Source organism: Cydia fagiglandana, chromosome 3 (assembly GCF_963556715.1).
Source record: "Cydia fagiglandana chromosome 3, ilCydFagi1.1, whole genome shotgun sequence".
NCBI lineage: Eukaryota > Metazoa > Arthropoda > Insecta > Lepidoptera > Tortricidae > Cydia > Cydia fagiglandana.
In genome coordinates this window covers 15,076,529-15,097,001 of record NC_085934.1, presented here as the reverse complement: position 1 = coordinate 15,097,001, position 20,473 = coordinate 15,076,529, and the positions used below count along the sequence as shown (strand labels likewise).

The 20,473-nt window shown below is 38.1% G+C and overlaps 1 protein-coding gene and 1 non-coding gene across 2 annotated transcripts in view; both read left to right on the top strand.

Annotated features, from left to right (window-relative positions):
- The first annotated feature begins 1,679 nt into the window (after positions 1 to 1,679).
- The window catches only part of LOC134680189 (uncharacterized), a 47,890-nt gene continuing 29,096 nt past the window's right edge, over positions 1,680 to 20,473 (top strand). Inside the window, exon 1 of the transcript XR_010100436.1 lies at positions 1,680 to 2,081. The gene's annotated coding sequence lies outside the window, so the exon portion shown is untranslated. The remainder of the gene's footprint in view (positions 2,082 to 20,473) is intronic.
- Positions 12,868 to 12,940, top strand: Trnan-auu (transfer RNA asparagine (anticodon AUU)). Its single transcript has one exon. It is a non-coding gene; the product is annotated as a tRNA-Asn (tRNA).

The following is a 20,473-nucleotide window of genomic DNA, read 5'->3' as shown; positions in this document are numbered from 1 at the left end:
GAGTCTAATGTACATCTCTCGTCGAATACAATTTCGCCAAGCCCAAATTATATGCTTGGGAATTCCGGCAGTAGCCCCCATTCCCGTATCCCGCACTCATACAGTATTTTTATAAAGTTACTCGGGCCCTTTGGGTCGGAACGCGAAGGTTAGAGAAAACAAATGAATCGAGAGGCAGCAGCGGCAACAAAAGTGACGCTGGAAATAGCGGCAATCAGTAGAAACCCGCCGTTTGCCACCGCACCCCACCGGCCCATATTTACGACTTATGTTCAGTTAATTTACTGTTGATAATATAATAATAGTTGTTTAGACGATTGACTGCTATTATTAAATATTGTGTTGAACGTGTAGCGAATTAAGATTAATCTTGGCTTGGTATTTAACACAAAAATTATTGCTGGTGCCTTATTAAAATGTTTGACATGCAAGAACCCGCATAAATGGCAGCAATAATAGCCCATCTTATGTGAGACAATATGTTTTCGATATCATTTTTATACGTAAAATGAGCATTACAGAATAAAGCCCAACCTTCCCGCGCCCACTTAATTCAAAACACGTTTCAGTACAATGAGAGGGCAAACGCAATACCTATCTGTGCGCGTCACACCTACTACACATTGATTGAAAAAGATTGATCCAAACCAATCACAGGGCGTTGTTTGTTTTCCATCTGGGACGTGTTACAATACCGAATAAATATAAGCAATTAAAAATATTTAAATTCTTATTTACTAAGAATTTGTATTGAATCTATCTCTAGATATACGCATTTTAAAAGTCCCGGTTCCGAATTGAGAAGATTAACTGCAGGGACATCAAAAATGTAGTTGCATAAAAACTTCTATGGAGAGGCGTACAATACTTTTTTTCCTTTTACTAGAACTAGCCCACTACAGGTCATTAAGAATTATGTAATTGATGTACTTATGTCTTAAAACAAATTACCACTACTAAACATCACGACATACTTATTGGGACCTATTTCAAGAGCAATTTTTTTTTGGAAATATTACGCTTGAACTTATTCCTAAATGATAATATTGCATTGTTTTTCTGTCATATAACTAAAGTAGGTAATAAATTATAGTTAAAAATGAAAAAGTTTACAGATTATAAATAATAAAGATGGCCGATGGGGTCGAAAAGTGCTCGAGTGGAGACCACGGACTAGCAAGCGCAGCGTAGGACGTCCTCCCACAAAATGGACAGACGACCTTGTTAAGGCCGCCGGAAGACGCTGGATGGGGGTCGCTTCCAACCAGTACGAATGGAGGTCCAAGGGGGAGGCCTATGTTCAGCAGTGGACGTCTTATGGCTGAGATGATGATGATGAAATAATAAATCACGCTTCTTGTTACAAGAGATAAAAACGAAAACGATTGATTACCATTTAAATAAAAGTAAAAGGGCAGAGTAGGTTTAAGGTATTGCATGGGGTGCGGCGGTTAACTGTCGAAGTAGAAGGCGGTCGGCTCTAAAAATACGATAAGGAAGCTATCAGGCAGTTGGTTATCGGCTCGGCAAACATAGGACCAACCGTTCATGAATAGTTAAAAGGCTGGGCATCTTAGGGCTCGACTACACATGCCTCGATCCTATAAAAACAAACAATGTATACGGTCGGATACCGTGGCATTAGTATAAACAGTCGTTGCGTAATCAGTCTTAGAGAGGGTTGTTGCATACAGATAAATTCGTTTCACGGATCGAGCAAGCTCTTCAGCAGTCCGTGTGAACTTTGGCTTATTGTGATGGAGGCATGCGCGGTGTGTGCCCGCCAGCCGGAGTTGGCATAGTCTCGTGCGGCGCGACTGGGACCGCCCGCCGCCTCGCGCCTTCCGCGCGCGCTCCGGTAAAACTCGCCATCGTAACCCGATTACTTCCTACAAACACCTGCCGAATTTTAATGAACTTTTCAGTGCTTCTTGTGTTCTAACGTTAGGAGTCGCAGTGATCTTTAAATTAATTAACAGTGAGTAAGTAATCATAAGTGGGTGAAATCGTACGTGATTTTATTTGAGATTTTTGCATCGGACATTGTTTATACATGAACCGGCCGGTCAAGACTGTACTAGGTAAATATTTGCTTATAAGAATTAAATTTAAACTATAATACATATCAGTAAACCTCTCATAAAAATATTTATTTTTTTCCTGTTTGGATACCTACATGAAGGAGTCTTACGAAGTAAGTCGTAGTAAATAGGCAAAAAGGAAAAAAATGATTGTTTGTCATAACGAAAAATATCAGGCACGTGTTCCCCTCGGCTCAATCGAAAGCGGCTTACGTTCGTGATATTTTTTTCGCAAATTACAATTTATACCAAACGACATAATATGTTGTCACGCAAACGTTCATTCATAGCAAATTTTAAGGAAGCTCGTCTTCACAACCCATTTTTTCCATGTCAACATCAAAACAACATTATTAACAGCAGTAAGGATTCCATAAGTATAAAGAACATGCCATTATAACTAGTACTGGGTACATATATTGTCTGGTCTTAAGTATATACCGTCTACCTCTCTGTGAGTAATAAAAATAATGTTAGATGTTTCACAAAACATACTGGCAAATATATAAATATATTTAACATATATACATATTAAACATATATAAAATATATACATATACATATGAAACTTACCATACGATAATAGACGGTTTGGTGTAACCGACCCTAAGAGATTTTCACGTACTCGTATACTTTGAGAATGAAATAAAGTGGTAAATTAATTAATTACGATTTATAGGGTCAACAATATACATGCTATGAAGGGTAGAAGTAAGGAGATAGGGTTGTATCTGGTTGCTGCTGTTAGAGCTGAACCCCTGGAGCCTGGCTCCCGCGGGCCGGATGCTTTGGGTGTCGGCGGGCCCGATTGTGTAAGGTACGTTGGGGTAATGCCGGACGGATTTGGGACTAATTGGGAGACCTCGCGAAATATATTTTTTCCTCGATGTCAGTACGCATCAGCTCTAGAAATATGGCGCAAATCGTTAAATAATAACCGAAGTTTAAGCCTGAATATTGGCAACCATCAATGTTCAACGGTTTCAGTTTTATACGAGTGTAAAGATGAGACATATTTTTATTCGAGGGCAACGATGAATTTGTCATCCCGGGATAACATCGGATGGCGAAAAAAAAACCGCTTCTAATGCTCAGATAATACTGTATCTAAAAGAGTACATCCGATGTTTAACCTCCTCCAACGTGTATGAATTACAGCCACCAATAACTGGAAACTGAAAAGTTCTCATCAAATGTTTAAAACTTTGTATTTTTGCATCCGATCTTGACCCATATACGAAAATTTGGTAAATCTGTGTAATACATTCATACATATATAGCTACATACATACATACGTATACTGCTAAAATCTCTTCGTTTTGAATTACCGTCCACGAATAAAAATAAAGGAAAGAAATAATTACGATAAAAACAGAGTTATTGCAGTCATAAAAAATCAAAGTTTGACAATCACTGTTGTATTTTAGATGGGTAAAGGTCGGATTATTATTATCCGATCTTTACCTGCAAGGTCAGTTAATGATAATAATGATAATGATTTTAGATTCATTTGTCTTGAAGGTCCTCTGCGCTGTTTGATTCGGCCCCGCGCACGGCTCCCAAAGGTCCGGGACCGGATCCCAATATATGGCTTAGACATACAAATAATAATAATTCAGGCTATATACTCGTACGTCCCACTATTGGGCACGGGACTCCTTACATGCGCGAGAGGGCTTAGATTATAGTCTCCACGCTGGCTTAATGTGGGGACTTCAATATTTTTGGAATTTTTTCGCATATGTACCTATCCAGGTTTCCTCGCGATGTTTTCCTTCACTGAAAAGCTAGTAATAAATATGTATTAAATGATATTCTATGCATTTTTTACGTACTTATAATAAATTGAATGCAAAACCGCTTCTTTCATCATGATCATCTACATTATATATGTCGCAGTCAAAAGTGTGACCTGGTCAAAAGAACTTTTAACCGACAAAAACAGGCAAAACTGCTTTTGACTGAGCATGTTGGTCAAAAGTAGTTTTTCCTGAAAATCATTGGTTAATAGTAATTGTGACTGTTACTATCAGTCAAAAGTACTCGCAGAGATAGGTAGGTTAGGGTTATTTTTTTTTTTGCTATGCCCAAAAAACGAAACTGTTACCAGAGATAGGTAGGTTAGGGTTATTTTTTTTGCTACGCCCTAAAAACGAAACTGCTGCCAGAAATAGGTATGATTTTCAGGTAAAACTACTTTTGACCAACATGCTCAGTCAAAAGCAGTTTTGCCTGTTTTTGTCGGTTAAAAGTTCTTTTGACCAGTTCACACTTTTGACTGCAACATATACAATGATTCGTATCTGTCATACCTGTAAACATAAAATAGCTGTGGATTTCGGACCTACTAGCGGCAATAGGTACAGTCAGTAACAAATAGATCTATAGTGAGAGCCAAGATGGCCAAATGTATCAAAACACATCTTTGTTAACAAAGAAATAAGGACGTGTTCCAAAATACTTAATCACTTTGGACGTTACAATCTGATGTATGCCTATCTATACATACCTAAATAGATCTTCCAAGATTTAAACACAAACAATGCTTGGTTAGGCGGCAGTCGTTCGAAATGAATTTCAAATATAATTGGCTAGGAGCTTTCAGCGTGTCTCAGTCTCCGCAGAAGAGTCAAGAGCCCTCCGTCAGGCGAGGGACTCTGTCAAATGACTACAATGGAGAGGATTATTCACACGACGCACGGACCACTTGACAGTAAGATGCATTATCTTTTGTTAGCACCCCTTGCTTCGCTCGAGTGATAAAAATGTTGAAATGTTTGGAAGCGCGTCGAAATTATACTCTGGGAAATAATATTTGTATTCATGAATGTTTTTGCAATTTTCGGCCTTATCTACTCAGTGACGATCGAGTTATGGGCACTAACGTTTTTATCTACATCAAAAAACTACCCCATTTGTAACATTTTGTGTCACAATTCTACCGTGCATTATTATACACGTGTATTATAAGTACATTGTCAAATGGTAATATTGTTTGGTTAAGGTTTTGAACAGTAAAATGTTTTTTTTTAATTATTATTTACTTATCATCATTCATATATATATATAAAATTGAAAAACCAGAACGGGATAAAAAACGAGGGAAGAAGCGAGATGGCGCCTTACAAATTTCTAAAAAAGTTTTTGACAAGTTTCTCGAATACGACGCACGTATGATAAGAAAAACCTGTTCAAATCAATTATCTACATATGGGAATATAACTAGAGCAGAAAAGCTATCGCTTCCGATGCGTATTTAATTTACAATAAGGAAAAGAAATTTTCATAACAATCTTCATTTTAGGACTTCGACCATTTCTCGGCAACTCTCGGATGCTTTCGTTTGGCGGTGCTACAGATTAGACCAAATAATCCGTAAGTTAAAGTAAACTAAATTATGTTTTTCATGTTGGTATACAGGTATTTCTGAGTTTTTTTACACGAAGTCAAATAAAAAGTGCTGCCAACCTCAACCTTAGACCATAGCCCATACGAGTGAATTATGCCATTTATGACTCAAATTAATATTATCGTATGATTATCGTGTTAATAATTTGTATTTTATTGTTTTAATTTTCTTTATGAGTTATTATTATTCAGATTGATTTTCATGGCTTCGGCAAACATTGTCATTCGTCCAGGGAAAGGTCTGCCGAGATGAGCCAAAAATACAAAGTTGTAGAATCGGAGACGAGCGTATTTGGGACAACATAATTTTTAAGAAAAAAAAACCGACTTCTATGGGGGCCGGTGAAAGATTATTGTAGATGGTACACTATGTAGAAAAGGAGGTAAAACCACCCACTTTTCTACTAGCATTTCGCTTCTGTAACGCTACGTCTTACGTAGGCGAACAACGCGCGAACGCGGCGCGGCGCGGCGCGGCGAAATCAATCCTTTGATGCCCATAGAAGTGTCCTACGTAAGCGATCTCGTTGCGAACGCGGTGCGGCGCGATTTGGACGCGAATGTCAGGCGGCGCGGCGCGGCGCGGCGCGGCGGCGGCCGCTTTCGCCGCGCCGCGCCGCGCCGCGTTCGCGCGTTGTTCGCCTACGTAAGACGTAGCGTAAGGGTCGTAGTTCTAGCCTAACCTAACCCACTTCTCTGATAGCAGTTCGGTTCTGTGAGGATCGCAGTTCAAACCTAACCTAACCCACTTAACGGCGCATGCGGTGCGGTGTACGGGGGTTTAAGCGGGAGGGGCTAGTAAGATTGGCATCATCATACTTATATACTTACACATTTTATGGTAGGTAATCATAGTGGTTTATTTAGTTAAGGTATCATAGTGGTTTTCCGGGTCAAGGTCCGGGTCCGAGTTCGGGTCTGAGTCCGGGTCCAAGTCCGGGTCCGAGCCCGGATTCGAGTCCAGGTCCGGGTCCGGGTCCGAACCGGATCCGGGTATGAGTCCGGTTCTGGGTCCGAGTCCGGGACCCAGTCCAAGTCAAAATCGAAATTCGTAATCACCAAATGTGTACTATGCGTTGTTGAAGAGTTCTATTCTGGTCATCATCAGCAGTTCCATTTCATCAAATGCGACAGTTTTTAATGTAAATGCTTGATTTTATGATGAAAATACAAAAAAATCTATGCGTATGCCTTTAATATTTGAGGAGTTCCCTCGATTCCTTATGGATCCCATCATCAGAACTCGAGCTTGACAAAAATGTGGCTTAAAAACTTAACTTGCTTAACAAACATAACGAAGAGGAAAAATCGGCAAACGTGAACTCCGCGTCGTTGAAGAGTTCTGTTCTGATCATCATCAGCAGTTCCACTTCATTAAATGCGACAGATTTAATGAAAATGCTTAATTTTCTGAGGTAAATACAAAAATCTCTATACGCATGCCTTTAAGATTTGAGGAGTTCTCTCGATTCCTCATGGATCCCATCATCAGAACTCGAGCTTGACAAAAATGTGCATTAAAAACTGAACTTGCTTAACAAACATAACGAAGAGGACAAATCGCCAACCGTGAACTATGCGTCGTTGAGGAGTTCCGTTCTGATCATCATCAGCAGTTCCACTTCATTAAATGCGACAGTTTTTAATGAAAATGCTTAATTTTCTGAGGTAAATACAAAAATCTCTATACGCATGCCTTTAAGATTTGAGGAGTTCTCTCGATTCCTCATGGATCCCATCATCAGAACTCGAGCTTGACAAAAATGTGCATTAAAAACTTAACTTGCTTAACAAACATAACGAAGAGGAAAAATCTCGAAACGTGAACTATGCGTCGTTGAAGAGTTCTGTTCTGATCATCATCAGCAGTTCCACTTCATCAAATGCGACAGTTTTTAATGAAAATGCTTAATTTTCTGATGTAAATACAAAAATCTCTATACGCATGCCTTTAAGATTTGAGGAGTTCTCTCGATTCCTCATGGATCCCATCATCAGAACTCGAGCTTGACAAGAATGTGCATAAAAAACTGAACTTCCTTAACAAACATAACGAAGAGGACAAATCGCCAACCGTGAACTATGCGTCGTTGAGGAGTTCCGTTCTGATCATCATCAGCAGTTCCACTTCATCAAATGTCACTCTTTTGGATGTATATGCTTGATTTGATGATAAAAACCCAAAAATCACTATATGTATGCCTTTAAGATTTGAGGAGATCCCTCGATTCCTCATGGAACCCATCATCAGAACTGGGTTTTGACAGAAACGGGACCAATCTGTATGCATATACATTCAATCAAAAAAATAATTTTCAAAATCGGTCCAGTAATGACGGAGATATGGAGTAACAAACATAAAAAATAAAAAAAATAAAAAAAATAAAAAAAATAAAAAAAATAAAAAAAATAAAAAACATACAACCGAATTGATAACCTCCTCCTTTGGGATTTGGAAGTCGGTTAAAAATAGGAGACGCCCGATGGCGAGAGCTATCGCAAGATCGCAAGAAACATGACGTGATCTGGTATCGGAGGCCAGGTGAGTCCTTTGGATCGTTGCGTCACCTTAGCCGTAGTAATGTTAAGATCCAGAAAGGGAAATGGGGACTACCTACGTTTGTATGAAAAGGCGATTTATGGGTGGTGGTCGTCCATATTCGTGGCTTAAAGCAGAAAATAAGTAATCTAATGAACGTTTTTGCAATTAGGCTTACAACAATAAGTAATAATTTTATGTTAAAACAAGTTTTAAATAAATACCTACGTACGTTATAAGAAATTTTCGAATTAAGTTATCCAAATAATTTTTAAGAAAAAAAAACCGACTTCTATGGGGGCCGGTGAAAGATTATTGTAGATGGTATAGGTATTGTAGATGGTACACTATGTAGAAAAGGAGGTAAAACCACCCACTTTTCTACTAGCATTTCGCTTCTGTAAGGGTCGTAGTTCTAGCCTAACCTAACCCACTTCTCTGATAGCAGTTCGGTTCTGTGAGGATCGCAGTTCAAACCTAACCTAACCCACTTAACGGCGCATGCGGTGCGGTGTACGGGGGTTTAAGCGGGAGGGGCTAGTAAGATTGGCATCATCATACTTATATACTTACACATTTTATGGTAGGTAATCATAGTGGTTTATTTAGTTAAGGTATCATAGTGGTTTTCCGGGTCAAGGTCCGGGTCCGAGTCCGGGTCTGAGTCCGGGTCCGAGTCCGGGTCCGAGCCCGGGTCCGAGTCCAGGTCCGGTCCTGGTCCGAACCGGATCCGGTCCGGGTCCGAACCGGATCCGGTCCGGGTCCGAACCGGATCCGGGTATGAGTCCGGTTCTGGGTCCGAGTCCGGGACCCAGTCCAAGTCAAAATCGAAATTGGTAATCACCAAATGTGTACTATGCGTTGTTGAAGAGTTCTATTCTGGTCATCATCAGCAGTTCCATTTCATCTAATGCGACAGTTTTTAATGTAAATGCTTGATTTTATGATGAAAATACAAAAAAATCTATGCGTATGCCTTTAATATTTGAGGAGTTCCCTCGATTCCTTATGGATCCCATCATCAGAACTCGAGCTTGACAAAAATGTGGCTTAAAAACTTAACTTGCTTAACAAACATAACGAAGAGGAAAAATCGCCAAACGTGAACTATGCGTCGTTGAAGAGTTCTGTTCTGATCATCATCAGCAGTTCCACTTCATCAAATGCTACAGTTTTTAATGAAAATGCTTAATTTTCTGATGTAAATACAAAAATCTCTATACGCATGCCTTTAATATTTGAGGAGTTCCCTCGATTCCTTATGGATCCCATCATCAGAACTCGAGCTTGACAAAAATGTACATTAAAAACTTAACTTGCTTAACAAACATAACGAAGAGGATAAATCGCGAAACGTGAACTATGCGTCGTTGAAGAGTTCTGTTCTGATCATCTACGGCAGTTCCACTTCATCAAATGCGACAGTTTTTAATGAAAATGCTTGATTTTTTTATGTAATTACAAAAATCTCTATACGTATGCCTTTAAGATTTGAGGAGTTCTCTCGATTCCTCATGGATCCCATCATCAGAACTCGAGCTTGACAAAAATGTAGCTTAAAAACTGAACTTGCTTAACAAACATAACGAAGAGGACAAATCGCCAACCGTGAACTATGCGTCGTTGAGGAGTTCCGTTCTGATCATCATCAGCAGTTCCACTTCATCAAATGTCACTTTTTTGGATGTATATGCTTGATTTGATGATAAAAACCCAAAAATCACTATATGTATGCCTTTAAGATTTGAGGAGTTCCCTCGATTCCTCATGGAACCCATCATCAGAACTGGGTTTTGACAGAAACGGGACCAATCTGTATACATATACATTCAATCAAAAAAAAAATTTTCAAAATCGGTCCAGTAATGACGGAGATATGGAGTAACAAACATAAAAAAAAAAAAAATAAAAAAAATAAAAAAAAAAAAAAAAAAAAAACATACAACCGAATTGATAACCTCCTCCTTTGGGATTTGGAAGTCGGTTAATAACGGCTACCTACCTACTTGACAAATAAGAAATCCTTATCACAGTTATAAACCCTGGCAGGGTTGAATACATAATAATGTCAGTATTTAACTAAACATAAGACAAACTCTTTATTTCATTTACTCGAGCGGAGCCGCGGGCCCGCCTAGTATCTTTAATGTTTCTGGAGTTATTGACAAAAAGATGTAATTAGGAATCATCTAATATAGATGAGTGTAGATTCCTTCTGTCTGAAATCATAATAGCATATTGAATGTAAGGGAGATTTAAGAAATCAGTGTACAGTCAACTGTAAAAACATGGGTGTAGTCAAATTATTCAAAAATATGTCCCATAGTTCTTAATTTGCTGTCATAAGAGCTATTGGACATATTTTTGAGATGATTAATGTACCCATATTCTTACAGTTGACTGTACCTACCCAATTAGCGTGAGTAGTTAAAATTTCTTAAAAGCTGTAGCGTAGCGTGCTACATGGTACCTACACTATTTTCTGAAAAGTCCCGTGCCTATTACCTACGTAAGAATATGAAATCAACAGGTTAGCTATGAGTAAATATGTAACTTCCTAACATTTGGGTAAGATACAACAACCCTCCTTAATGACGTAGCGGCCACATTGTTACCAACGTTGTCACATAACAATTAGGGCATCATTACACAACAGCCGTGTAGGACTTAGTTTACAACATGAAGACTGATGTAGGTCAGCCAGCGTTCCGCTCGGCTAAATTCACCATTTCATTTGTCGCATAGTGAAGCACTTTCATTTTTTGTATGCAAGCGAGAGTGCCAAAAGTTTTGCGCACTGCGTCGCTTCCTCAAACTGAATATGTATGGGATGAAGTTGCCAATTCAAATTCGGATACTTTGTACATCGCGCTGCGACCTTAAATTGGAATTTACCGATTTATGTGTGAAATTGAATGGGTATTTTTAATTTTGTTAAATATATTTGTTATGTCTTTTAAGCATGTTTTAATTTGTTTTACTAACCTCCGTTCATGCTCTTATACATCAGATATTAGGGCATGGTAACAATTTGCCATAAAATAAAATAGCCAAATATACCAATAGAATAACCGATTGCATTATCTATGGGTAATAAACTTTACAGACTACCTATGTAAGTTTTAGTTATTCTGTTTCCAATTTGATGCTAATCTGTCAGTATCAAAAGTAACTTTTCTTCAACCAATAATGTCACTTTAAGAGCCAACAGGAGTGGCCATTTCTCCATTCAAACGTACTCGACTGTTTCCTCCGTGGGTTTTGATGCTAGAGCAATGAATTTTTCAACACAGATTAATATTGTCTATATCTGTGTCGGACCGTTTTGCTTTTTTTGATATTTTTGTTTTTTAATGCCCTTCAAAAATGGCCAAAAGGGCCTCATTGACTATGCCGCAATGAGAGGCGTAGTATTCAAAACTGATATCAATTAGCCAAAAAAGCAAAACGGTCCGACACACATAATTTCATAATCATTTAGATTTCCAAATTAGGTTACAATTGGTTAAGTTTTGGAGGAGGAAACAGTCGAGTACGAAACCTCGATTTTTGAAATTTTTACGAAGTATTTTTCGCCTTATCCTTATCAGTTATCACACTGGTTTAAGGAGCCGCTAAAATATTTAAAACTCTGCTCCTGTTTCGAATAACTAAAACTGGAATTGGCCTGTTAGTAAACACTAATAGAAATAAAGTAACCAAGTATGATAGAATTCATAGACTTAGTAAATATTTGACATTATACATACTTACATGTATAATCTAACATAATATAAAGTTTCATTGTTTAAATATGTACCTAACTATGTTACTGTAAAACCAGTTTTTACTGAAAACGCGTTTTCCCTAGTTAACCCTAGTTTTTCGTATCGCTTCAGTGAAAATGCGTAGGAAAAGATTCGAGAATTTCATGGTCGTCAGAGTATTTGACAATGACCTTCAAGGTCAGGTCAGAAACATGATTTTAACAAAAGCATTTCATCATTATTAAAATGTAAAAAAAAACCAGCCAACCCTCATTGAATGTAAGACATCACCCCTTATTGGAACGCTTTCAATTGGCTATAAAGGTAAATTGATTTGTTTACACTTTTACCAATTTCTATTCAATCGTGGTACTTATAGGTGCCAACCAATCATATTTATATCCATGAATAAGGTCAAACTGAAATGTTATTCTACAGAATCGATTGGTTTTAACCGTCTCCCAATTTTGGTGACATGCCAATATTTTATGTTGGTAGTTCAACTTCGACACTCTTAGGTCGGATGTATTTGCCAAATCGAGCTACAAAAAGCCTCCGGCACGAACTAGGATTTGATCTGATTTGATGAAGTATTTTTATTTTTGAAAGAGACTTTGCCTGAAGGTACCTGATGATATGATTCCAATATGATTCAAGTATCGGTTTGATGTTAGGTGCACGTTCTAATTAGCCTGGATATCAATGTCATACTTAAGTTAGAATTTGGAATACGTATGACATCTGTTGCTCACGACGACGTCTTTTGACCTACGCATTGATCAAAAAGCTTTCCCAAAATCGTGCCATCGTTTGGTCAAGACAAACTGATGTTTGTGGTGTTATATAAATGCGCTGCAAGCCTTAATTGGCTATTAATCGTATGTATTTGTAAGAAAATGATAAAACAGAAATTGGCTAAACAAGGCTTGTAATTTTTCATGAATAAAGGAGTAATAGGTACTTTAAATACTGAGTGAACATAAAAAACACAACAAGAAGAAAAAAAATAACAAATTCAAAAGTGGAAAAATTACTGTATTGGTTGAGACTTGAACTCATTCTTTCTCTATCTTTGTCTTGGCTATGGATGAGGTCTTGGCGGCTCAGATGGCAGAGCGCTGGAGTATTGATCCAGAGGCTGTGAGTTCAAGTCTCACTCAAGGCAGTAATTTTCCACTTTAAAATTTATTCCAAGCTTAATAGCACTGTTTGTAGACGTATTTGCTTGATAAAAATTAAATTCAGAAATAGTAAGAAAGAAACGCAGAATATAAGTGAGAGCTCAATTTGTTTTTGTTTGGACTATCTATTTTCACGTTGCATAAAAATATTTACGTATTGTACAGATTTTCCGGGTCAGGTCCCGACAGCATGTGAGGTTTTTATCGTTGAATGTAATTTTTTTATCACAATATTCGATGTTTTACTTCTGATTTATCCTCTCTGCACGTCGTGTCAAAACATGTCGAAATAATCGAAAACATTTCACTCGCTTAACATATTTTGGTTGTGAGCATAAAAACAATTTTTCTTTTGATCAAACGCCATTACAAAATATTCACTTACTAAATAAAAGGGGAACATTTTATTCCCGGGAAGCATAAATCTTCTGGTTTGAACTTTCGCTTTTTCGACATCAAAGGGCCCGGCAACGCATACAAATAGATTGTTTTCTTTTCCTGTTTTATTGTACCTGTAGATGATTATGCTGTTTACAGGAAATTACTTTAATTAACGTTGTTGATGACACTTCATTAGACTTTGTAAGGGGTTGCGACGTGACCGAAAGACTCTAACACCTCTATATTTTATACCTACTATATAATCACTTTACGTTTGTAGACAAGGCTTTTATTTTTTTATTAAGAAACAAACGATTGTATACATCTACAGTTAAACAGAAATATACAGTAATACAAAATTTAACCTACAGTTTCCTTAATTAAAAATACGTTAGCTAATTACATTTATAAATATCTGAGCTGTAGCTGAATTTATTTATCCGAATATAGTCGCGGTCGCATCATTAGTATTTTATTAATTTAATGCTTTCGTTGTACTTAAATATCATTCTTTTTATTTGCTGAGACTAAAGGGAAATCATTCCTAATTATTATTTGAATGAAATAGATCAGATGTATAACCTGTTATTAAAACTAGGAGACGCCTGATACATGAGGGTGCCAGTCCGTGACACCTAAGTGCGGCCCTTAAAAGGCTCTAAGTAGAGGAAGGAGGAGGAGAGAGTAGGAGGAGAATTTCACACAATTCAAACTAAATTAGTTTTGACTTGCAAAATTTTCAACAAACATGAAGTTGAGTTGTCATCGTAAAATTATGATCACGGGATCGCTGGGGGAAATGTCACATTATAAAGTTTGTAAATATCCACAGCGCCGCGCCGACTAGAAACAATTTACTGCGACCTCACTTTGCGAAATCGTCAATTTAAAGTTTCTTGTCACATTGTGCGCGGGTTCAATAGGGGATGCCCCTTATTTATTGATATTTTCAGAAGTTGAGGTGTTTGTAGGAACTGTCGGTATACTTGAAATTTAATGTTGATTTTGAGATATGCTTCAGTGTTTCACAATTCGGAGAAACTGTAATTTAAAGTTACGATCCAGACAAAATAGCTTTTCAAGTTGAGATTTCATTATTCTCAGCCACTTGTTTAATGACTTGGTGACTAACAATATGAGACTCTTGCTATCCAGTAAGATTGATGCGAATCTTTTTTTATTATAGGACTATATATTACACTAATCTGGATCACTACCGACTAGAACAGGAGGCTGTATTATTTAAGACTTGTAACAGTTTTCTGTTACACCCCCCTTTAATCACATTTTGTAATAGCAAGTTATTAAGACGAAACAGGAGCTGAGTTTTATTTTAGGTAAATATACCCGTCTCGCTAATGGAAGCGGCTGCTAAAACTAGTGCGATAAGAACAAGGCGAAAAATCCCGCGTAAAAATCTCAAAAATCGAGGTCTCGCACTCGACTGTTTCCTCCTCCAAAACTTAACCAATCCTAACCAAACTTTGGAAATCTTAATGATATATAATTATTATATAATAATTTCATAATCTGTGTCGGACCGTTTTGCTTTTTTGGCTAATTGATATCAGTTTTGAATACTACGCCTCTCATTGCGGCATAGTCAATTAGGCTTTGCTTCTACTTTCCTTATGCGCACTGCCAAGGAATGGAATTCCTTGCCGGCGTCTATATTTCCGTGTTCTTATAACCCGGCAACCTTCAAATCAAGAGTGAACAGGCACCTTCTGGGCGAGCTCGCTCCATCGCAGGCCACGTCTACGCCTCGGCTAGTCTGTGGCCATGAGTAAGCCCATTCATAATAATAATAAAAAAAAAAAGCCATTTTGGCCATTTTTTAAGGGCTCTAGCGTCTTAAGAAACAAAAATATCAAAAAAAGCAAAACGGTCCGACACAGATATTGACAATATTAATCTGTGTTGAAAAAAACATTGCTCTAGCATCAAAACCCACGGAGGAAACAGTCGAGTACGTTTGTATGGAGAAATGACCACTCCTGTTGGCTCTTAAAAGAAGTACATAATGAAACACATTTTTTTGTTTAATACATCATAATGGATGAGCTACGCGTATGTATTCCATATTCTTACTTTTTTATGTCAATTTAAGGTTTATTACGAAAAAGATTTATATTGAATGGCAGGTTGATTTTATTACTATTTTGCTATTTCACAAACCTCTAGTTACTCCACTAAAAAAATATGTAATAAATTCGTATAGGTACCGTAAAATGAGTAACTATATTCCTTATGTACAACTATGGTCCAGTTTTTAACGTTGATTCTTAAGGTGCAATGAGTTCAGAAAACGGAGTTTTTTAAAAGCCGTAGCTCTTTTTTGGATCACAATACTGCTGCCATACATTCAATTAGCAAACTTGAGGGCTTTTTCTAGTGACTTCAGGGATTAGAATCCTAAGTTTTTGACTTTTGCTCGATAGAAATCGATCACGAACATAGGTCTAAAACGGACTTTAAAGATTCGTAACAATTTATGCACAAAAGATAAAAATATGAAAACTGCTTCTAATGACGCGCAATTGTATGCTTGAGCGACTACCAGGATTACTTTTTTTTTTATTTCACATTCAATAAATAAGTTCGAAAATATGATATCAGCGGTTCCGTGCACGCAACTTCTTTGATCAGATGCCCGCTGGGCTCGGATCAAAGCACACGTATCGCGAATTTAATTCAAATGACAGTTGGTTTTGGCATTTATTTTGACATTAAATCATATACATATACGAAAAAGTATACCAGTAGACAAATATTGGGAGCCTATAATGTCCCACTGCTGGGCAAAGGCCTCCCCCCACTTTTTCCAGTCTTCCCGATCCTGTGCAGTCTCTGGCCATTCCTTTAAAAAGGAGTCTAACTCGTCTCGCCATCGCCGACGTGGTCTGCCAAATCCAGTAGACAAATAGTATTTAAAAAAACAGGGTAAATAATTATCATCACATGGAGCTCGAGTCTCATCTTAGATTTGATTTGTTGGGGCATAATGGTTGAAAAACGCAGTAAACTATCTTAAAACAATACGATTCCAATATCATTTAAGTAATTTTCTCCTTGAAACCCGGCTTAGAATGAAAAAAGTTTGAAGACTCATACTTACTGATTGGAATTAATTTTCATTGTGCTGGTATTAATATTGCATACCTATTTGACGTACTTTTGTACGTCAACGTCAATGAACTGTGATGACAATGTTGTGATCTTGTATTTATGTTAGAGAACTTTTGATCTTCAAATATTACCTATTAATACGGAACATTATGTAAATATTTCGTGTACTACTTGAAAATCGTGCAGTGGTACACCTATTTTGTCGCTGTGAGGTCCGTCTGAGATAGATGTATAATGCGATTACGTGCTGTTCTGCAAACCTTCATGAAATCAAGAATAAATAAACGGCTATGGTCTAGCCTCAGTCCTAGCGAGTTTTTGCGGTTTGTGAGGCCGAGATATACCTACTGGCCTACGAGGCTTACAGCCCAAAACCGCTGCGGCGGATTGTGATTGTCTATGTATCGAGTGTTATACTAATTTACTATAAAATAAAACAAAGTTTTTAATTCAATGATATTCTGTGCATATTTAATTTTATTTTTTATACCTCGTCGCTGACAAACAAACATACGGCCCGTCTGATGATAAGCAATCTTCGTAGCCTTTGGACGCCTGCAACTCCATGCTGCAACTCCGCACCCCTCGTTGATAACTGGCAATTATACTCACCGGCAGGAAGGACACTATGAGTAGGGTCTAGTGCTAGTGTTATTTAGCTGCAGATTTCTGTAAGGTTGAGCTCCGCTCTAGATCTGGAATGACATCCGCTGTGCTGTGCCCTACCATACAAAGCGAGATGTCATTCTCAGTTCCCATTCCCATACCTCTCTTTGGACGTAGTTCAAGGACCAGAGGTATGTCTATATATCTTAAATATTTTCGTCTTAAATAACTATAGAGATTCAGAGTCTGAACATATAACCGTAAGTTTACCAAAAAATTGCCGTAATAGCTGTAGGTACAGTCAGATGCAGAGAGAAAGAATCCGCCAAAATGAAATTTCCACCCTGCCAGGACTTAATTTATTGATAAAGATAACCATGTATTTATTTGCAAAAAATATAGTGATGAACATAGGTGGACAGTAATTTTGGATGCGTAGGGTAGAGTGGGGAGAAACGTAACACTTTGTACTTTGACCTTAGTTTCTGGTTAACCCTTATTATTTTGATGAGTTTAATGTAGTCATATATAACGTCAGTGCATGTTCTGTACATTAACGTCTTGACTAACATTATAATTATGTATTTTGTTTTAAAAAAAACCGTCTTTTGTTACTAATGACCCCGTTGGCGTGCAGAAAGTAACACGTTGTGGGTCAAAAGTAACAAGACACAGTAGGCTGTAATTTAATATAATATGACTAATCAAAATTATCAAATCAAAATAAAAACCGGTCAAGTGCGAGTCGAACTCGCGTCCCAAGGGTTCCGTACTGCACACATTTTTGAACGAGCGAGCAAAGCGAAGTTCTTAAGTACATTCAACTGTTTATTCAATTTGTCCACACACAGCTGGCTATCTTAGGATAGTTAGTTACCCATTTTTTTTTGTTCAAGTATTATGTTAAGCATAGTGCCTACATTTTTTTTCATTGTTAGGCGTATCTCTGTTAATTCAAGATAACAGGGCTATAACCGCGAAATCGAAGCTCGAAGTTCGCAAATTGCTGGCATTTCTCTCTGTCACTCTAATTACCTACGGTTTCATTGGTGTAAAAGAAAAATCCCCGCAATTTGCGAAATTCGATGGTCGCGATATACGGCAGTTCAGCCTTCTCACTTAGCTACTCGTACTTAAACCAATTATTTGTTCTGTTTGAGCACTAACCTCCTAAAGGTCATGCTTCGACCTTGCGTGGAGGTGCACCTCTCTCGGATGCGTCAGGCCTTCGGCCCAACGCAGAGCTTGGCCATCAACCTTCGCACTAGCTGTCCGCACTACGTTTCACGTAAACAATTGCGGTTGTGGCCCTGACAGAGCTTATCCACAATTCTTATTATCAAGACCGGCTCACGCTTAGTTGCAGACTTCTTACGCGTTTTTCCAGTAATCTGTAGGTATTGGGCCCAATCGCTTAGCAAAAGATAGAACAAAATCGACAATCTCCTTTCAGGGGAGCATGCACTTGTCGGAGGCTCCGGGCCTTCAGGGCTTTCGACCTTCGCATTCAGACAATTGAACTATAATTGTTCTGTGTTTGAGCACTAACCTCCCGCAACTCGGCCTTCGGCCGTGCGTTTTAAAAAGCCTCTAAGGGATGCTTGGGCCTACGGCCCTACGCGTAGCTCGGCCATCGGCTTTCGAAAAAGCTGTCCACAGCTAGTTTCACGTAAACCATTACGGCTGTGTCCCTAAAACAGCCCAACCGCGTTTTTTTTCTTAAGTCCGACTCACGCTTGACTCTAGATTTCTAATAGGTTTTCCTGTCATCTAGAGGTAGAAGGTTTTGTATTTTTTTTGTCAAAATTTTAGACCTAATATTATCGAAGATGGGGCGGTCATTTTTTGCCTATTTTCTTAAATAATTTCAAATCAATATTAATTCCTCGTTAGAAATTGTTTTTATTTCAAGTGATGAGATCAATTTATTGTCTTATAAACATGTTTTCTAATCAGATAATTCAGGGTCAGAGTTTTTTCACTTACAAATATGGCATACATCGTTTACTAATATGGCATAGATCCAATAGGTATATTGTATGGGATGTAAATATTACTTTTGTATGGCTTTGTTACTTTTGTACCCGACCGCATTTTTCTGAAAACATGAAAGATATCTTTGAATTTGAAACGCAACGTGTGCAAGAAAAATAAATTGCAATCAATCTAATCAATATCTCTTTGGGTGGCAGGGCCTCCGGTTGAACGGTAGGAAAAATGGCGCGGCCATTTTTAAAACATGCCCCTGCGTGGCAGAGGCCGGTAGCCAGACAGTCCCCAATTAGCGGTGAACCGGGAGACGGTTCCGTCACAACAAGCCCGTGTGTGGCAGAGACCGTCTCCCGGCCTCTGTGTGACGCCGTATTTTGCGCCTAAAATAAAACCGTTAAAACTATGCATTGTTTGCTCACTTTTGCAAGATGCATTCTTCATTAAACAAGGATGGTATTCCTTAAAGGTTGAATTCCCGCGTAAAATAATGTTTTTTAGAAATCGCGTGATGTTCACGCCCCACCAGACCTCGTCCATTACGCGCCGACCGTCAAGCCGCGAACATTCAGAAACCAGAAATTTATTTGCTAAAAAACATTGTTCTTACAAAGGTATACAAATGGAATACGCAGTGATAAAAAGTGAAATAAACTGTGTGAATCGTGTTAAATGTAATTTTTTGTCATAAAGACTGCTTTTTTTTCAATCAATTGTTTTATTTCCTAATTATACATATTTTTATACATGAAAGAAAAAAAAAATGGTAATATGAGATTTGATCAAGTCCAGCATAATTCAAATAAATATAATGAAATTCATTGGTATACAATCAAATAAGCTATTTTATGCTGAATTCAATGATACATAGTTAATATCATTCATACATATTTTTTGAGAAATGGTCATAATTCTAACACACGCCAAATTCGCGATGACCACCCATGGAGGCCCCGCCACTTGACGTATATTTTTCTAAATTGGCCGCACCACTCAACCTCAAGCCACCGTTAAATCTGAGGCGCCGCCATTCAACGGCTTGTTATATCTGTCCGTCTCCCGGCTCCCCGCCACCATAGACACCTAGCCAGACAATGCCACTCTAGGGGATATGCAAATATTCAGAAAATGTATGAATTTTAATACAACATAAACATCAAATAACTAAAAGTCAAAAAACGGACTTTTGATTCGAAAAATCACGTTGCGTCCTCTCACACAACCTAATAGCACGTGGCGCCGCGGCGTGGTGGCGTTTCGACTGAATGTGCTGACTGAGTGAGGAGGGCACCACTGTCTATCACTTAATAGCAGCGGAGTGGTATTTTGTCTATTAGATAAACCTACAGAGCAATAGTTACTTTCCACCCGCAGTTACCTTTGTCCCCGCTCCCCCCTACATTTCACTTGAA